Raw genomic sequence first — 19,741 nt, 5'->3', positions numbered from 1 at the left:
GGATTTCTCCTAAGCTTTAGGGGGGTCCCCCTCCAAAGGAAGACCCCTCTGGCCTGTTCATAACCACCGTGACAGACAAGAAGAGATGTAAGAGGCCTCTGCATCAAGGGACAGAGACATGAAACCCCTGTGTGAGAAGGCCCCTCTCACCTTCCTTCAGAGACTGGGACTGAAACCCCCAGCTCAGAGGAGGTGTACAGGGAGGGAGGAAAGCTGCCCAAAGCAAGATGGGTGTCCCAGGTGCAGGCAGCGGACCACAAAAACAATGGTTCCCACCTGCTGCCAAACTTGGACTGTGTGTACCCTTATTTCTCCCCCCTGAAGATACAATAAACTACCTTGGTTTCGGTTGCAAAATCCATCCCCCTTCCCCCATCGAAAAAGAGTATAATTGCGGTCCAGATGAACTGTGCCTCTGAGATCTCCCTGATGTAACAGGCAGATCCTTGACTGGACTGGGCCAAAGGACTTCATCTCTATGTTTGGTAGCTATATCCCCCTCTCTCTCTCTCTCTCTTTTCTCTCTTTTTCTCTATCTTTTTCTCTCCCTTAATCCCTCTTTCGCATTTTGCTGTGGTCATTCAATAAAGGTGCATTTGTTTTGATTATCACTGCAAACCCCCTGTGCCATGTCAGTTTTTGCACCCTGATATCAATCCACAAACCATCACAAACCCCGTTCATAAGGACAGCTTATGACAACCCTGGGCTAGGAGATTCCTCTTCCAGTGCTCAGAGGGGCTGGCTCTGCCACCCTGCAGCTCAAGAAAACCCCATCAGAACCCAAAAGCAAACCACAGAACCACTTCACACAACTGCACATGAACTGCATAGAAATGCATATGAAAACCTTAATCTGACCCCTAAAACCCCTGAACCAAAATAATTTATGGGGCCTATAAAAATCATGAGCTCCCTAGAGCAGAAAGCTCCTCTGGTAAGGCTGCTGTGGAAAACAGCAGCTTATTCCCAGATCCCCCTCACCTGGGGATTGGAAGGTCCTTGCAAAGAAGGTTAATAAGCAGATTTCTGGGCAGCCTGATTTATTCCATATGGATGCACAAATAGTCTACAGTTTAGACATGGCTATAAATGAGAAGACTAAACCAATGGAGGGGAAGCTCAGAAAGCCATGATCAAAGGTTTATCAGATAATTTGCACTCATTCAGCACAAATGAATTCAGGCTTTTAGATTCCTTAAAAATTAACACTTTAACACATCACTGTTTCTGACATTAGTACGTTAATTTTCTATCTTCAGTAATGCATAGAAGCTATCAAAATAAAAGCAGAAAATCAGATGCAGAAAATGGGAAGACCTTTCCTGGCCTTGTGGCTTTTGTGTAAATCTAAAAACGGAGGGCTGGACGTGATGGAGAGATCATTTGTAGGCTTTTTCTTTTTTTTCCCTCCATGGCACAGAAATATCTCAGATCAGAGACCAACGTGAAAAAAGCAAAGTTGAATAAAGGCATATTAAGCCTTTAAGTCAACTTAGATTTCAAATTTCAATCACCGATGTAATATTTTGGAAAGAAACTATTTCTGCTCTGAAGCTCAATTTTTTGATTAATGAGATATTATCAATTTTCTTTACTATTCTCTTTGAAGGAAATGCAGGTGTTTTGAGAACAGCACAAACGGCATATGTCTGTGGGAGAAGCCTTGTTCTTTACTGGTATTGATTGCCAAATGTTGATTGACATCCCCCGCCGGTCTGGGTGTTTCATCAAGGCCTTGGATTACACTGGTCTGCATAAGAAATGCCCTTCCCTTTGTACTCAGGGGAGGTGTGAACGGACTATTTGCATTTCAATTTGTCTCCAGAGTGCTGTCCGGGTCCTGGCACCCTCCGGGCATGCTGCCTGCCCCAGGGATGGCGGGCAGGTCTCAGAGGATGGTGGGCAGCGGCAGGAGCGCAGTGCCATGGGAAACCAGCGTGCTGGGCAGCAGCGGGAGCAGAGCAGCGTTGGGGCAGCTGCATGAGAGATGCTGGAGGGCTGCAAGGCCATGCCGGGAGCTCTGCTGCTTCTGGCCTCTCCTGCCCGTGGCTGTGCCCATGGAGCTGCCCTGTGCCAGTTGTGCCAGCCTGTCCAAATCCCACGTGTGCCAGCTGTGCCAGCCTGTCCGAGTCTCACGTGTGCCAGCTGTGCCTGCCTGTCCATGTGCCAGCTGTGCCAGCCTGTACGAGCCCCAGTGTGCCAGCTGTGCCATCCTGTCCGTGTGCCAGCTGTACCAGCCTGTCCAAGTCTCACGTGTGCCAGCTGTGCCATCTGTGCCAGCCTGTCCAAGTGCCACGGGGCAGCTGCAGGAGGGATGGGGCAAGGACAGGGGAGGGCTCCTCCAGCCCCCCCAGATGAGGGCTTGCCTCTGCCTGGTGGTTATGGCATTGCTTGACTGTGCTCCCTAAATCCAAAGCACTGACAGTAACTGCACCTGCAGGCATCAGGTGGGCATCATTAGTAACTACAGGAGTAACTACATCAGGTGGGTGTCATTAGTAGCTACAGTAGTACCTACATCAGGTGGGTGTCATTAGTAACCTACATTAGGTGGGTGCCATTAGTAACTACAGTACTAGCTACATCAGGTGGGTGTGATTAGTAACTGCAGCAGTAACTGCATCAGGTGGGCATCATTAGTAACTACAGTAGTAGCTACATCAGGTGGGTGTCATTAGTAACCACATCAGGTGGGTGTCATTCCATTTTCTCCTTGCCAGGTGTGTTTCATTCCATCTGCTCCTCGCAGAGGGCACCCAGGACACTGCACAGCACCAACACCTTGTACATTGAGACAGTTTCCTGCACAGCCCTGAGCTTCTGCAGGGTGATGCTGTTTCAGTAAGGTCTCTGAACTGCTCTTTGCAATGCAAATGCAAAGAGAATTAGCAATTTTGCACCCAGACCCTTGATATTAGTAACCATTCTTTGGATTTCTTTCTTTCACTCCAGCACAGGCCATGCCATCTCCCTTTAGCTGGCTCCCTGCCTCCTTTGTTTTCTGTATCAAGTTCAACCTTCTTTGCTTCTCGTCTCCCTGTGTGGCTGGTGACTGATAGAGAAGAGAATTGCTGAGCCTGCACCAATCTCCCTTACAACTGGTTCTTCTTTTTGGCAACTGCCACAGCCTTTCAATACTGTCATGGATACAAGAAGGGCTGGATGAAACATGGATTTTGGATATGTCAGTGCATGTGATCAAAGAAAAGAAAAGATGGTGCCAGGGGATGTCAGCGTTCCCTCTTTGGCAAGCCCAAGCCACTCACAGTGCTTGGGAGCACCAACAAGCCAGGGTCAGGGTGCAGTGGCTCATTGCACCACCTCCCTGGGAGCAGGCACGTGCTCCTGCTGTGGGAAAGCTGAGGTGATGCCTTTGCAATGGTAAAACCAACCCAATCCTCATCAACAGCAATCACAAAAATCCCAAACCCCACAAGTCCTGTTGCACCATCTACAGTTCAGGGAGAGGTTTGCCAAGTGCTGTCCATGTTGACAGTGTGCTGTACTGAGTGTTGCAGGTTTGGCTGAGGTCCTTGGTCCTTTTCTCTTCCTTTCCCTGTTTTTTTTCTGTGACTGCAGACCACTTAGAGTTTTTTGTTTCATATCTGATCTCCCTTCCAACTGAGGAGCCTTGGTTATCACTGCTTTCTAGAGCATCCTGAGCTGAGGGCTATCTAAACAGCACACCTGGTAGCTGAAGGAAAATGAGCTGTGCCTTCCTCAAGCAGGGCAGGTTGATATGCTTTGGGCTGCAGCCAACTTCGTGTTCAGAGTGCTTCTGTTGTGACACAAGCAGCTTGAAGTAAGAGAGTCCTGGTCTTTGTGGTGAAAAAACCTCCAAACCTTTTGCTTGAGTAAGATTTCAGGACAGGAGCATTGGTTCTGTTTTGTTCTCTGGAGGTTCAATGTGTTATTTGGCAAAGGCCAGTGTAAGAGGGAGTACAAGGTGTGGTTCTGGGGTGCTGATTGTGGAAAGTTGTTGGAATGTTGGGGGGTACAAGACAGATGATGCACTTTGGACCTGGTTAACAGATGAGATTTGACAACAGGATGCCTTGGCAAAAGCAAAGGGAACTTTGAAAATTAGACCTGGATTGCAAGAAGATTAAATCAAACGGGTTTACTGGAAAAAGAAAATCCCATTAAACTCTGCAAGCCTGAGATGTTGTTATATGCATAAATTTGTGTATGTAATTTTAATCTAATCATTGTAGTACACATTACTAGTCTCCCTGCAGTAGTATGGAAGTGTTTGTATCCCACAATAAAATGGAATTCTGGTCACTGAGTCAGTCTCCCCATCTCTCTCCATTGCTGACAGAAAGTCACCACCTTCCCCTGAAATCTGACCCACCCATCCTGCACCACTTGTCTCTTGGCACCCAGCTCCTGTTGCCCTGACCTGTCTCACAGCCTCCAGGGGTTTGTGAGAGGCTCCTGGAGGTGTGTGTGCTACAGGCTGTGGCTGTCTGCCAGCTATGGCAGTGCTGGGTCACAGGGCATGAGGGCAGGGGCAAAGTGATGCCAATAGAGGGGATGCAGTGGCTCAGATCTGCCCAGTACCCTGGGAGAGCTCGTTTCACCCGTGAGTTCAGGTCTGTGCCAAGCCCTCACCCTGCCCATTAATGTGCAGGGCTCCAGCAGCACTTCCTTCTAGCTGTGCCCTGCAGTGGGACAGAGGTGTACAAACACACGGGCATTGTCACCCTGGGTGCATTGCAGGGTCTGCAGCCTGGTTTGCCCCTGAGCTGTCTGTGCTGGCAGAGCTGGGTGAGGCCTCAGCCTGGGGACAGGCTGCTGTCCTCGCTGAAGAGCTGCCACTCCAGAGAGGTGCTTGAACACAGCACTGACCCCTGACTGCTGAAGGCATGAGTCAGTAAGGAGCCAAAAATAGCTGTGTTTGCAAAACTGGCCCTTCTGAAAGTTCACCTCCCCTCCGTGCTGGTTTCCTTCTCCCTGTACCCAGCTGCAGAGGAGTTTCTACTGATATGGTCCTGTTCTTGAGTAACCATATCAGATTTTTTTAAATTAGCTTTCTGGAACACTTGGAACTTTGTGGATTCTTGTCCCATGTGTAAATCACACACTCCCACAAATACGTGCCTAAGAGTACAGTTTCTACAATTATTTTCAGAGATAATTGGAAATGGCTTTCACTGACATCTGAAGTGTTCCTTGCAATGCCCAAAAATCTGAATGTATAGCACACCTGTGCTGCAAAGTGTTGCTGAAATACTATATAGGTGTTTTTTCTGGAACAAGGCTTCCTGCTATGTTCAGTGAGACTGAAGGAGCAAATTGTTGCTTTGGCTTTTATGGCAGCTCATGTAAGCCCTCAAAAGGACCAGAAAACTAAGGTTAATGAAGAAAGTGAAGGTTAAACTTCCTTGAAAGCATTTTCTGACCAAAATCCAGTCTCATTTTTTTTAATTCTTTGCAAGAATGGGCTTTAGCTGACCTCTTCCTCCCTATCTTAGAGTATATTAGGGATATGATGCTGTGTGTGTCTGCTCTGGTTTGTCTGGCTGCCTGTCAGTGCAGTGCTGCTCACATGGCTTGAGAGGCATTTCTACTTTGGGAATTATACAATAGGCCAGCACTGGGCAAAGCAGGCTGCTTATGGCCTGATGGAAATGTTGACTCCATGAAAGCTACAGCAGGGCTTAGACCAGTCCATTACCTTTCCTCGGCAATTTTTTTTTTCATTTCTCACATATAAAGTTTTCTGAGATGCACAAGAAACAGTAGATTTGGATAAAAGATAAACTTGTTCTCAATTTATCAGCAGTGTGTGTGAGACCCAGTCTCCAGTGTGGGCTCCCATGGGTTTGGGCATCCCCCTGCTCTGGCACAGATCCCCAGGGCTGCAGGGGGGTCTCTACTCTGGCACTTGGAGCACCTCCTGCCCCTCTGTCTTGGTTTGGAAAGCCAGGAGTCTGCCAAGGAAGGCAGGAGCCTCCCCTGAAATGGAGAATGTGAACCCTCCTCACCCCTCCCAATTGCTATAAATTTGAAATTAAGGGGCTCTCAGGCAAAAATATGGGAGCAGGAAATAACAGTTCTTTAATGGGGAAGAAAATCAAAGGATGAAATGAACAATGCAGTGACCAAACCAACAGTGCCAGAGTCAGAGCCCAGCCTGACACCCTGTGGGTCAGGGTGCTGGCACAGCCCCATTGGAATTGTGGCTCAGCCCTCCTGTAGTGCCAGGGGTGGCTCTGCTGGAGCAGGGATCCTGGAGAAGGGTGGAGGCTTCCTCTGCAAATCCAGGGCAAGGAGAGGCAGCTGCTGCTCCTCTGGGCAATCCAGTGCAGAAGCCGTGCTGGTGTTCCAGAATCTCCAGATTCTATCCAGGGAGGAATGCTTGGCTCCTCCCTCTGGGCTCCCATCTGCCAATGGGATGCTGTAGTTCTTATCAGCCATGCAGGGACATTCCATGGCTGTTATCAGCAGGTGTCCCCTCCCAGGGAGGTGTGGTTGTGGTCACTCAGAGAGAGAGATAAGGCAAACTGCCCACTTGACAAAGGCAATCTGCCCTACAGATGGTGACTGAAAACATCTTGCATTGCAATCTTCAACACCCTCCTGCAGAGACCTGGGGGCTGCAGGGCTGTTCCCCTCACATGTTCCCACCTGAATGCCAGTGCTGCCATTGCACTGGAGTTTTTTCCCTTTTTCACTCTGTTATTCACCATTGCTGATGGGCTCAGCCCTGGCCACTGCGGGTCCCTCTTGGAGCTGCTGGCATTGGCTCCACTGGACATGGGGGAAACTTCTGGCAGCTTTTCACTGCAGCCACCCCTGCACTGTCCCCCATACCAAAACCTTGCCATGCAACCCCCAAACTACAGTTAAAAGAATTTTATTTAAAATTACTTGGCGATTTTATTGATGATAATAGGATTATGCAATTCATTTGAATTTGGGGGGCGAGGGGAACTTAAGGAATCAATTTAACTTTTCTGTTGAATGTAAATCTTGCCAAATCTCCATAACAAGTTTTCACTAGCTCTTTCACGTATTGGATAATCAAATCAGGAATGTTAAATTACATATTTTTGTAGAAATAATGTGTATGGAAATTGAATAGATTTTGGGCAGTTTTAAGGTGCTAGTAATAAAATATGTTGGTTTTTATTATCACTGCAATACCTGAAAATGTAGGAAAAAAAAAAAGTAGATGTGCCCTTAATTTGAGCTCAGTGATCTGTCGTGTTCACTAGGCTGGGTTTAGCTGGTACAGCACAGCATCCACCTGCCTCTCCTGCTCAGGACCTGCCTGTTTGGGGCTCCTCCTGTTCTGTACCCAAGCACTCTGAAGTGAGTGTGCAGGGAGGGAGCCCTTCCAGGAGGGAATCACAGTCACATCCATTGCAGTGGGCTTGCCCTCAATAATTCATAGTGGGGGGAGGCCCGTGGGCTGCAGCCCTCAAACCTGCCAGGTTGCAGAGCATGTTCCAGTTTGATGCTGGACCTGCTTTAAATGGCACTGGGGAAGTGGAGAGTGGGACAGAGAGGCTGATGCCAGAAGAGTGGCATTCACTCAGAAAAAAAAGCTTAGTTTCATTCAGTGCTTTTGTGTTGATCCGCTCAGGGAGAAGGTGAAAATCAAATACTCTTTGTCCCATACATGCTCAGTGTCACACTAATGGGTGCTGCAGCTGCATTTCAGAGGTAACTGCGAGACATTTGCCCAGTGTCATTTGCTGCAAAGACAAACCTGGGGCTCCAAGGGCCTTTTGTGTGTTTTATTGAGCTCTCCCACACACCAGTGGAGCTCTGTCAGTGTGCTGGGCTTGAGAAAACTCTCACAAATTGTTTATAAACCCACTGACTTGAGAGCAGCATTTGTCCTTCACTGTTGTGTCCTCTAGAGCAAATGTTTCTGTAAAGGTGTTATGGCGCTCCTGTTCCATTTACACGGGAATTGCACTTCCTCTTTTTTGATATTTGTCTTGAATATTTCACATCTGAGAACTCAAATGCAGCGAGAAAACTCTAGCTGATGGATTCCTTGGGCAGCACTGCAAGGCTTTTGGCATGGAGATGTTTTCATTCCACTGCATTAATCTTGCAGAATACTCGGCTTTTGGAAGTTTATGTGGATCCTATACCACCAAAATGGACTTTGCTTCTCTGACATAACAAAAGTAATGTGAAAATCAAGAAAAAAATATGTTTCTAGACTACTAAATTGATTAAAAAAAAAAAAATCTATTTTAGAATATGATCCAGAGGAGTTTCTCTGGTGCTCTGGGAGATAGCACCTTGTCTTTCAGTTATTCTGCTCTAAATTGGAGCACAAAACACTTCTTAAGGGCATTGCAGCTGGGATTATCTGACTGATGTGAGTATGTTATTGGAGAGGTTCACAACAATTTTTTTTACTTTTTTAATGCTTATCCTACCTGTATCTCCACAGAAGTACAAAGGCTTAATGATCATGGACAGGGAAACACATTTTTCTTCTGCATCCCATCATTTTAGCAACCTGCAGTATAATTGCTCAGTTAAACACTGAGTCTGTGCAAACTAAATGCCACATTGCTACTTCCACGCCTGAATGTCTGTTTTAAAGGCACTGACCTTTTGGTATCCAACCTTTACAAAGTGCTGCTTTGTAGTACCACTTAGTTGCTACTTATTTCATCGCTTTCACTTCCTTCTCCTTCTTAGGTAGAATTTAAATATCCCCTTTTAGTTTTATTTCTGGAGAGAAAAGATTTGAATGTTATGGTTATAACTGCTAGGCTTAGTTCACTGCAGTAAGTGAAGGTTGTTTCAGTGGCACCAGGCAGCAGTGCTGAACTGGATTTAACACCAAATCAGTCCCCCCGTGCTGGGGCTGGGGGCAGAAACCTTTGTCACAGGAGATGTGCCTGACTGAGGGGCGCAGGGCAGTGATAAACCCCATTAAACATCTCTCTTGCCACTTTCAGTGCTCTCAGGGCCAGTGTGGGGTATCTGGTCTGTGGAGGTGGGGACAGCATCCTCATGGAGTGGGAGAGTGGAAGGGGGCGCTGGGGTGGCCTTTGCTGCATTCTGAGGGAGCAATTTCCAGTGTGCCCCTGCCCTTCGCTGCCATTCTCTGCCCAGCCAATCTCCAAGACCTCCATTCCTTTCCAAGATCAGTGAATGGGTGCAGGATCCACCAGGAGCACAGACTGCAGCAGAACCAAGGTGAAAGGATTTGGATCTTAATTTCCATCCACTGAGGGCCTGAAGAGTGGCTGTGCTGCTCGGCTTGCTGCAGGTACCTGGGGGTTGTGGTGTCCTGCCCAGCGTGTGGTTCTGCTCCCCTGTGACCCTCAGCTGTGCTCCCATAGCGGCTGCTCATCTGTGTGGTGACAGCAAGGCACTCCTTCTGTCCCCACGACTGAATGTCCAGGCAGGGAAACCAGCCCAGGCTGCTCAAGGTGAATGGGTGACTGCTTTAACGTCCCCTCGGGGTAAATGAGGCTTTGGAGACAGGACGGGCGGTACCTGTGAAGGATTCTGCTTTTGGAGGAGGATGTCAGTGCTGCTCAGAGGTTTCCAGGTCCTGAGAGCTCACACCATGGCTGCAGGATCCAGCTGAAAACAGGTGCTGTCACTGGGCCTGGCTGGCCATGCCATCACTGCTGGGCTGCTGTGTCTGCAGGACAAGGTGACCTCGGGGAACAAAAGGACACAGCGAGAGCAGCACCCCCCTTGCTGGCACAGACAGCAGTGCAGCTGTGGGGTGATCTGGGCTGCCTGCTGCGATGGGAGAGCAGAGGCTGGCCAGAGGCTGGCCTGTCCCTCCTGGATGGGAGAGCAGAGGCTGGCCAGAGGCTGGCCTGCCCCTCCTGGCTGTGATGGGAGAGCAGAGGCTGGCCTGCCCCTCCTGGCTGTGATGGGAGAGCAGAGGCTGGCCAGAGGCTGGCCTGTCCCTCCTGGCTGTGATGGGAGAGCAGAGGCTGGCCTGCCCCTCCTGGCTGTGATGGGAGAGCAGAGGCTGGCCAGAGGCTGGCCTGCCCCTCCTGGCTGCCCCTCCTGGCTGCCCGGTACCGGGGATGTCTGTGACCCTGCTGCCAGGGGTCTGTGCCCCTCACCTGCCCCTGACAGACAGACAGACAGACAGAGGCCACCGGGCCACTGCCAGGGCAGGTCCCTCCTCCCCGGTGGGTGCCCGAGGGGCCGGCATCATCTCCTGTACCCGAGGGGCTGGGATCATCTCCTGCTGCACTCAAGGGACCGGGATAATCTCCTGTACCCGAGGGACCGGGATCATCTCCTGCTGCACTCAAGGGACCGGGATAATCTCCTGTACCCGAGGGACCGGGATCATCTCCTGCTGTACCCGAAGGGCCGGGATCATCTCCTGCTGTACCCGAGGGACCGGGATCATCTCCTGCTGCACTCGAGGGACCGGGATCATCTCCTGTACCCGAGGGACCGGGATCATCTCCTGCTGCACTCGAGGGGCCGGGATCATCTCCTGTACCCGAGGGACCGGGATCATCTCCTGCTGTACCCGAGGGACCGGGATCATCTCCTGCTGTACCCGAAGGGCCGGGATCATCTCCTGCTGTACCCGAGGGACCGGGATCATCTCCTGTACCCGAGGGGCCGGGATCGTCTCTGGCTGCACCACGCGCGTTCTGCCGGACCCTGGGGCCGGGGAAGCGACAGCAGATGGCACTCGTGACATGTCACAGGCGGGATTTCTGCAGGGAAATGTGGTTCCGGCGGTGCACTCGGGCTGGCCCTGCTGACAGCCGCTGCTCTGCGGCGGCAGGGGCGGGAGCTGGGGCTGCGGGATCCGGGAGGGGCTGCGGGGCTGCCGAGAGCAGCCGGGGGCCCGCACATCGGGGCCGCTGATTGCTGCCTCCGAGAGCTCCCAGAGCGCTCCCCCTGCCCGCTTGGGATTTATTTACTCAGCAAGAAAATCCGCCCGTGCCAAATGTGAAAAACGCCAGTCACTTGTTTCTAAAATTTTAAAAGTTTAATAGTAACAAAATGGTTATAAAAATAGTAATACAATTAGAGTAATAATAATTTGGACAATTTGAATTAGGACAATATGAGACAAATACAAAGAGTTACGGACGTCCGGGTACCTTTTTCTGGGAGCACGGGCCCGAAAAAGGACCCACGTTAACAAAGGATTAACCCTTAAAAGCAATGGCCTGTTGCATATTCATACACCTCATCCATGATGCATAAATTCCATTCAAACACAGGATTCTGTCTGGTCATCATCAACTTCTTCCTCCGAATCCTAACAGCGCCTTCGAGGCAGGAAGAAGTTCGTTTCTTCTGCTAAGAGGGCCATAAATTCTCTTTCTCTGAAAGATTCAGGTGTCCTGTGGCTGCTATCTCGCTGCGAGTCCTTTCTTTAAAAACGTATCCTACATAGCATCGTTTCTATTTTAACAATTTTTATAACCTAAACCTATATTTAACACAGTATTTAAGAGAATTAATACAGCATTACTTTCTAACACAACAAATATAATATTCATTTCAATATTTGTGAAAAGCCAATCATAAAATACATGCATTTTTCACACAAGTGTCACTGGAGAGAGGAGTCTGTTTCGAGCGAGGCCAGCCCAGCTCCTTCGCAAGGCGCTGGCTGAGTCCCCAGCCTGCATCCCCCATCCCTGCCCAGAGCTGCTCCCACCCCGCATGTGACAGGGCCAGGCTCCAGCAGAGCCTCAGGGCTCATTCAGTGTAACACCAACACTCCAAACCTCCCCCAAATCAAGTGCTAAAACCCCATTTCAATTTCTTTGGACTCGAGATGTGTTTTCCCCGTCTGTGCAGGCACAGCCAGTGGAAGAGCTGTGGGGAAAGGCAGGCCCTGTGACAGGGCAGGAGTGGGGAGCTGCAGCAGCAGGGAGATCGGCTTTTACACACCTGGGGGCACCTGGGGTCTCACAGAGGATGCCAAAAGGGTTGGTCAGCGCAACCTGAGCTATTTTGCATCACCCATGAAAAATCCGGGTGATTTAGAGAGGACTGTGGAGTCAGCATCCCTGAAGGGTTCTGGGTGGACAAAGCCATGTCTGACCTGATTGAAAGCCTTGGTGTCAGCAGCAGGGTTTGTATGGCCTGTTAAAGCAACAGTGACCCCCTGTCATATCCTAAGGAAATGAGGAGACAACTGGTAGATCTTCATGGACTGAAACTACAGATATAGGCTGTCTTATATTCTGGTTTTGATCCATATCTTCTTTTTGAGGGTCCCTTTGTGTAATAAATGATTTCTAGATTTTTTTACGAAACATGAACCATATCAAGATTAAGAGTATATGGCCAAAATTTATATTTTATTGTGAGAATTTCTGTTCTATTATTCCTGGAACAGACATCAGGGAGAACACCTGATTATTAAATGTGTAGTGATGACTAAATAAGTTATTTACAAAGATTTAAAGCTCGTGGAAGACACCTATGTAACAACTCAGAATTTAAGACACTAACATACAATTTTTCAGGTGCTGCACTCCCATATTCCCTGCTCCACAATGACAATGGGGTGTGTGCTCTGTGTAACTCAGCTCTGCTGAAATACATGTGGGGCTCCTGAGAACCTTCTACAACTAATACCTCAGAAAGACTATTGCTAATCCTCTGGAAATAGGCTTTACCTAAAATTACAGGACAATTAGAAGACTAGAATCCTGTGTGTAAGCAGACATAGCTGCCTTGCACTTTGTAGATTAGTGCAATCTTTATAAGCCAACTGTTAATACCCCAATTGAAATATTTACTGTTTTGCTCACGTACTTCAGAGAATTTGTGACTTTCATGGGCCCAGTGTTCTTCCTCCAGGGCTTGTGGAAGACACAGCTGTGCAGCTCTGCTGCTGCACCCCTGATTTACTGAAATTAAACCCCTGAAATACCGTGTGACTTGTGCAAAAATCCCGTGGCACAGCAGGGGCAGAGACACAGGGACACTCTCCTGGCACCTGGCCCAGTGCCCAGAGGGCAGGTGAAGGGATGGACAGGAGGACAGTCAGTCCTTTAATGACACAGGGACACTCTCCTGGCCCCATGGCACCTGGCCCAGTGCCCAGGGGCAGGTGAAGGATGGAGGACAGTCAGTTTTTAATGAGGGTATCACCACTGCCCAAACCAGTCCCTCCCCACCTTGCTGGACACCCAAAAAAGGGTGCAGCACTCCAGCCCCTTGTGAGCCTTTGCTGGAGCACTGGGCCTGGCAGTGGCCCTGTGTGCCCAGAAGGGTCCCTGCGAACAGGGGACTCTCCTGCTGTGTCCTTTCAGCCTGGAGTTCCAGTGGGGCTGAGGATGAGCCCGACTAGCACTGTCTGACCTCCAATGCACATCCCAGGGGGTGTTTCTGTGGCACCCTCAGTGTCCAGGGAAGCTGGCAGGGTGCTGGTGTGGCAGGATGAGCCAGGGGGATGGCAGTGAGTGACATTTGATTACCAGAAAGGTCTGGAGTGTACTTCAGGGAGAGCAGCTCCACTCTGACCTGATGAAGGGCAGTGTCCAGGGTGAGTACAAAGGGTGGCTGGCTCTGTGACAGCAGTTCCATGGATGGCTGTGGGATGCATCTCTTCTGTCTGCACAAAACACCCTTGTCATCCACTGAGCTGTATTCATGTCCCTGGATTTCTGTGCTCACTGTCATGCATGCTTTCATTTGTGAATGGAACAGCCAAGCTCTAAAGGACAAGGATCTCTGGTTATAGGGTGGTTATAGAGTGGTTATAGGGTCTTGCCTGCTTGTAGCCCATGGCTGACACATCCCTCTCCCCCTCCAGAGCCCCCAGTGGCTGAGCACAGCTGCAGGGCTGAAGGCCAGGTCACCTCAGGGGGCTGCACACCCCCTGAGCCAGATCCTGGGCAGCACTGGGGCTGTCCCATGGCTGGGGAACTGTGCAGATCCTGGGCAGCACTGGGGCTGTCCCATCCATGGGGAACTGAGCAGATCCTGGGCAGCACTGGGGCTGTCCATCCATGGGGAACTGAGCAGATCCTGGGCAGCACTGGGGCTGTCCCATCCATGGGGAACTGAGCAGATCCTGGGCAGCACTGGGGCTGTCCATCCATGGGGAACTGAGCAGATCCTGGGCAGCACTGGGGCTGTCCCATCCATGGGGAACTGAGCAGATCCTGGGCAGCACTGGGGCTGTCCCATGGCTGGGGAACTGAGCAGATCCTGGGCAGCGCTGGGGCTGTCCCATCCATGGGGAACTGAGCAGATCCTGGGCAGCACTGGGGCTGTCCCATGGCTGGGGAACTGAGCAGATCCTGGGCAGCGCTGGGGCTGTCCCATCCATGGGGAACTGAGCAGATCCTGGGCAGCACTGGGGCTGTCCCATGGCTGGGGAACTGAGCAGATCCTGGGCAGCACTGGGGCTGTCCCATCCATGGGGAACTGAGCAGATCCTGGGCAGCACTGGGGCTGTCCCATGGCTGGGGAACTGTGCAGATCCTGGGCAGCACTGGGGCTGTCCCATCCATGGGGAACTGAGCAGATCCTGGGCAGCACTGGGGCTGTCCCATCCATGGGGAACTGAGCAGATCCTGGGCAGCACTGGGGCTGTCCATCCATGGGGAACTGAGCAGATCCTGGGCAGCACTGGGGCTGTCCCATAGGGAACTGAGCAGATCCTGGGCAGCACTGGGGCTGTCCCATCCATGGGGAACTGAGCAGATCCTGGGCAGCGCTGGGGCTGTCCATCCATGGGGAACTGAGCAGATCCTGGGCAGCACTGGGGCTGTCCCATCCATGGGGAACTGAGCAGATCCTGGGCAGCACTGGGGCTGTCCCATGGCTGGGGAACTGAGCAGATCCTGGGCAGCGCTGGGGCTGTCCCATCCATGGGGAACTGAGCAGATCCTGGGCAGCACTGGGGCTGTCCCATGGCTGGGGAACTGAGCAGATCCTGGGCAGCGCTGGGGCTGTCCCATCCATGGGGAACTGAGCAGATCCTGGGCAGCACTGGGGCTGTCCCATGGCTGGGGAACTGAGCAGATCCTGGGCAGCACTGGGGCTGTCCCATCCATGGGGAACTGAGCAGATCCTGGGCAGCACTGGGGCTGTCCCATGGCTGGGGAACTGAGCAGATCCTGGGCAGCACTGGGGCTGTCCTGTTGTAGTGCGTTCTTATATTTTGTAATACTTTGAAGTAGTTGGTTTTGTATCCCCATGTTTTTCCCAAATGGCTTATCCCAGACTGTACCCCCCCCCCTCCTTTTCCCTCTACTTGTGTTATCCCTTTCCTGGGATAAGATCTCCAAAACCCCCACCCTGGCTCTCTGCCAGTCACCTCGACATCCCAGCCCCCTACCTAGAAGTTTCGGTCCAAGTTGTCGAGTGATTAGCCAGGGGCCAAGGGTCAACCCCCCAAGTCCTGCCCCATATGCTGTTTTGTATGTCTGTCCCCCCAGCACCCATCCCCCAGAGATACCTATTGGTCAGTAGGATTTTATCTATGTTAGTTTCCTCCCCCCTTTAAATGTGAGCTCCAGACTTCCCCCAGCGCTCTCGGCAGGAGGAACCCCCTGAGGCATAGGAGCTCCCTCGGGACTCCTTAATAAAACCTTGGAATATCCCCTGCTGGGAGTCGGCCCCTTTCCTCTTCCACCAACGTCTCGGTCGTCTCTGCTGCAACGAAGGCAACCAGCCTGAGTGCCCTCAGCACCCTCGGGGCACAGAGAGTGTCTCCCTGCAGTCGGCCGTGGTGGGGTCACCCCCCCCACTCTCTGCCGACCCGGGTAAGGCCCAGGGGCTTGAGAGGCTTGCAGAGGGACTGGGACACTGTCCCATGGCTGGGGAACTGAGCAGATCCTGGGCAGCACTGGGGCTGTCCCATCCATGGGGAACTGAGCAGATCCTGGGCAGCACTGGGGCTGTCCATCCATGGGGAACTGAGCAGATCCTGGGCAGCACTGGGGCTGTCCCATAGGGAACTGAGCAGATCCTGGGCAGCACTGGGGCTGTCCCATGGCTGGGGAACTGTGCAGATCCTGGGCAGCGCTGGGGCTGTCCCATCCATGGGGAACTGAGCAGATCCTGGGCAGCACTGGGGCTGTCCATCCATGGGGAACTGAGCAGATCCTGGGCAGCACTGGGGCTGTCCCATGTGGAACTGAGCAGATCCTGGGCAGCACTGGGGCTGTCCATCCATGGGGAACTGAGCAGATCCTGGGCAGCACTGGGGCTGTCCCATCCATGGGGAACTGAGCAGATCCTGGGCAGCACTGGGGCTGTCCCATGGCTGGGGAACTGAGCAGATCCTGGGCAGCACTGGGGCTGTCCCATCCATGGGGAACTGAGCAGATCCTGGGCAGCACTGGGGCTGTCCCATGGGGAACTGAGCAGATCCTGGGCAGCACTGGGGCTGTCCCATGGCTGGGGAACTGCTCCCCATGGCCCCTCATGTGTCTGGGGATTTCTGCTCACCCTGAGACCTGCCTGACCCACACCTCCTGAGGGCTGCACTGGGGGAATGCAGCCCTGGACACCAGGAAATGTCCCTGTCTCTGGCATGGTACCACATGGGGATTCTTTCAAACTGATACTTGTTTCTTCTTCCAAACACTGAGGGATAATCAAGGGGAATCAAAATATTCATCCTGCCCTCTTTGCCTGTTTTTTTATTCTCCAAAAGAACCATTCAGGAATCAAAGGAAATCCTTGCCTGGAAGAATTTCTTTCCTGTGCATTTGAAAGGTTTGTCTGTAAGGATTCAATTTTGTCAGCAGCTTCAATGACATCTTAAAACTAATTTCCTTGGTATGAAATGAGCATTTTAAAATCACAGCTTACAGGTTAAAAATGGTTCTGTGCATTGTTCTTTTGGTATCCTTCCCACAGATGGAGGAGGACAGTAATAAATTTGTAGATTGAGGCACTCATGGACTACAGTAACGGACACAACATAGAGCAGCAGAGGTGCTGTCCCCCACCTGCTGCCACTAAAGATAAAGAATGGAATCATTTACTGTTATTACAACTTGAGCCACATGAAGCTAGGGGAGAATGAGCCTGCTCACTGTGTTCTCAACCCGTGGTGCCCTGTGCTAAGGATGTAAGGATGGCAGTGGGTTCAGAGGCAGCCCCTGAGCAGCTGGGGGGCTGTCTCGGTTTAAAAAGCCAGGTGCCTGCTAAGGAAGGCAGGAGCCTCCCTGAAATGGAGAATGTGAACCCTGCCCACCCCTCCCAATTGCTATAAATTTTAAATTACGGGGCTCTCAGGCAAAAATATGGGAGCAGGAAATAACAGTTCTTTAATAGGGAAAGAAAAAAAAAAGATAAACAATGCAGTGAACCAAACCAACAGTGCCAGAGTCAGAACCCAGCCTGACACCCTGTGGGTCAGGGTGCTGGCAGCAGCCCCATTGGAATTGTGGCTCAGTCCTCCTGCCTCCTGGTGAGGCCACACCTTGAATATTGCGTCCAGTTCTGGGCCCCTCAGTTTAGGAGGGACGTTGAGAGGCTTGAGCGTGTCCAAAGGAGAGCAACGAGGCTGGTGAGGGGCTTGGAACACAAGCCGTATGAAGAACGACTGAGGGAGCTGGGGTTGTTCAGCCTGGAGGAAAGGAGACTCAGAGGTGACCTTATCACTCTCTTCAGTGTCCTGAAGGGTCACTGTGGTGAGCTGGGGTCGGTCTCTTTCTCCAGGCAACAACAGACAGAACAAGAGGACACAGTCTCAAGCTGCGCCAAGGGAGATACAGGCTGGAATTAAGGAGGAAATTTTTCACAGAAAGAGTGGTCAAATACTGGAATCATCTACCCAGGGAGGTGGTGGAGTCACCATCCCTTGATGTGTTTAAAAAAAGACTGGATGTGGCACTTGGTGCCATGATCTAGCTGAGGTGTTAGAGCATGGGTTGGACTTGATGATCTTGAAGGTCTCTTCCAACCTAGAAATTCTCTGTGATTCTGTGCAGTGTCAGGTGTGTTCAGTTGGAGCAAGGAGGATCTGTAGAGAAGGATGTATTCTTCCTCTGCAGATCCAGGGCAAGGAGAGGCAGCTGCTGTTCCTCTGGGCAATCCAGTGCAGAAGCCGTGCTGGTGTTCCAGAATCTCCAGATTATATCCAGGCAGGAATGCTTGGCTGCTCCCTCTGGGCTCACATCTCCCAATGGGATGCTGTAGTTCTTATCAGCCATGCAGGGACATTCCATGGCTGTTATCAGCAGATGTCCCCTCCCAGGGAGGTGTGGTTGTGGTCACTCAGAGAGAGAGATAAGGCAAACTGCCCACTTGGCAAAGGTAATCTGCCCTACAGATGGTGATTGAAAACATCTTGCATTGCAGTCTTCAACAGGGGCCAAGCCGCCAGCACCTGGAGCAGTGCCCCCCTGCCCAAGAGATTCTGCAGGACAGAGCTGGGGCACTGGCAGGGTGAGGCAGTGTGTGCCTGTGCCCTGGCATGCAGAGCTGGGTGTGGCTGGAAGGACACACTGACAGCAGGGCCTGGAGCTTCCTGTCTCTATGATCCGTGCCAGGAATGGTGGCAATGTCAGAAATAGTTTCAGTAGGAAATTTCAATGTACATAAAATCAGGACTATTTTGAGAGTAGAAATAGGAACCTCTCTGCATTCATAATTTTTCTCCCATGAGTGCCTCTCTGCTTATTTCCTATTTGCATGGGATTATTGTTAGTAGCCTTAGTGCTCAGAATGTACAAATAACATCTCCACTGGGGAAAGGGAACTGTCTTTCTTGACACATAAATATCTACTTTGTTTACTTTTGAACTAAGGAGAATTACTTTAGGAGCTCTTACACAGTCTTTAACATCTACTGGGAAATTCTGGTTTGACTTGCAGTACAATTGTCTCACTGGCCCCTCAGTCCAGCGCATGGGTTTAGGGAGGGTTACACCACACACTCCACACAGAGCTGTGTTTGTCTTCTAGAAGTGCATTTACATATTTTGTGGGCTCCAGCTGAGAAGCATCACTCAGCCTTGCTCAGGGAGGATTTAGACTCCAGCACCATGGAAATGGCTACAGGCAATGAGCAAGTTTCAATAAACCAGTTTTCTGCTGTTGTCTGTTGATTTAAACTGCAGTATTAAATGAAGAAATCACCTAGTAAATTCATTTACTAGTTCATTCAGAATAAAATAAAGAAATATGTCTGTGATTAATTTGCCTGGAAAGATAATCAGAGACTCTTCAACTGGAGCAGGCAGCCTGGGCAGTGTCCTTAAAGTTAATGGTCTATCAAGTGAGGCAATGAGAGCCTGTGCAACCTCAGTGGATGTCAGCATCTCCCTGCTGGTGTTGTGCAGCAAGAGGCACCAAAGGAATGTTGATGTCCTCTGAAAACACTTTGTAGCCCTCCCCAGCTTCCTACAGGCTTCACCTGTTGCCTACCATCTCTCTGCAGATCATGAGGCTTTTGCAGGATGAATGAACAATTCAATTTCCTCAAAATTATTTGGAAGAGCTGGTCTGTGTGGTGTGAACATGTGAAACTGGCTGTCTGGCTGCTCCCTTAGTGCCCTTGGAGGATGCTGGAGGGTCGAGAGAAAGGAGCTGAGCCAGGGTTGGGGACACTGCACTCTGTCCCAGGTGGGAAAGGAGCTGAGCCAGGGCTGGGGACACTGCACTCTGTCCCAGGTGGGAAAGGAGCCAGGGCTGGGGACACTGCACTCTGTCCCAGGTGGAAAAGGAGCTGAGCCAGGGCTGGGCACACTGCACTCTGTCCCAGGTGGGGAAGGAGCTGAGCTATTGCTGGGGACACTGCACTCTGTCCCAGGTGGAAAAGCCTGTG

The sequence above is a fragment of the Agelaius phoeniceus genome, chromosome 6 (assembly GCF_051311805.1).
Source record: "Agelaius phoeniceus isolate bAgePho1 chromosome 6, bAgePho1.hap1, whole genome shotgun sequence".
NCBI lineage: Eukaryota > Metazoa > Chordata > Aves > Passeriformes > Icteridae > Agelaius > Agelaius phoeniceus.
Note: the sequence above shows the minus strand (reverse complement) of the source record.